The sequence below is a fragment of the Propithecus coquereli genome, unplaced genomic scaffold, assembly GCF_000956105.1.
Source record: "Propithecus coquereli isolate 6110/MARCELLA unplaced genomic scaffold, Pcoq_1.0 Scaffold289, whole genome shotgun sequence".
In the NCBI taxonomy this organism is placed as follows: domain Eukaryota; kingdom Metazoa; phylum Chordata; class Mammalia; order Primates; family Indriidae; genus Propithecus; species Propithecus coquereli.
This window is the reverse complement of record NW_012148496.1, coordinates 753,789-754,904: the sequence shown is the minus strand read 5'-3', so window position 1 is coordinate 754,904 and position 1,116 is coordinate 753,789.

Genomic DNA, 1,116 nt, shown 5'->3' with positions numbered 1-1,116 from the left:
CTCACTGCAACCTTAAACTCCTGGGCTCAAACAATCCTCCTGCCTCAGCCTCCTGAGTAGCTGGGACTACAGGAATGTATTCTGCAGCTGTTAGATGAAACATTCTGTAAATATCTATTAGGTCCATTTGGTCTATGGTGCAGATTAAGTCCAATGTTTTTGCTGATTTTCTGTCTGATCTGTCCAATGCTGAAAGTAGGGTGCTGAAGTCTCCAACTATTATTGTATTGGGGTCTCTCTCTTTAGCTCTGATAATATTTGCTTTATATATCTGGGTGCACCAGTGTTGGGTACATATAAATTTAGAGTTATTATATCCTCTTGCAGAATTGACCCCTTTATCATTATATCCTTGTCTCTTTTTACAGTTTTTGTCTTAAAATCTATTTTATCTGATAGAAGTATAGCTATTCCTGCTCTTTTTTGGTTTCCATTTGCACAGAATATCTTTTTCCATCTCTTTATTGTCAATCTATATGTGTCTTCATAGGTGAAGTGGGTTTCTTATAGATCAAATATAGTTTCGTTTTCTAATCTATTCAGCCACTCTATGTCTTTTGATTGGAGAATCTGCAAGCCTCATGGCAACCTCAAATCAAAAAACCCTACAACATAAAAAGTGAAAAGCAAGAAATTATAACACACTACCAGAGAAAATCACATTTACACAAAGGAAGACAGGAAGGAAGGAAAGGAGGGAGGAAGGGAGGACTTACAAAACAACCAGAAATCAAATAACAACATGACAGTAGTAAGTCCTTACCTATCAATACTATTGAATGTAAATGGACCATTTTTTAAAAAAATCTGGCTCCTTGGATTGAATAATGGGCTTTTTTTGTTGTTACATTTTAGGAGTTCTCTATATATTATGGATATTAACCCCCTCATCAGATAGGATTTGCAAATGTTTTCTCCCATTTAGTGGATTGCCTTTTACTCTGTTGATTGTGTCCCTTGGCTTACTACAATTTTTGAAAAAATAAACAGCTAAAAAATAAAATTTTAATCAGACCTCTGAAGCTCCAGCCTGGGAAGAGTTAAGAACGTCTGCACTTGACCGGGCATGGTGGCTCATGCCTGTAATCCTAGCACTCTGGGAGGCCGAGGCAGGAG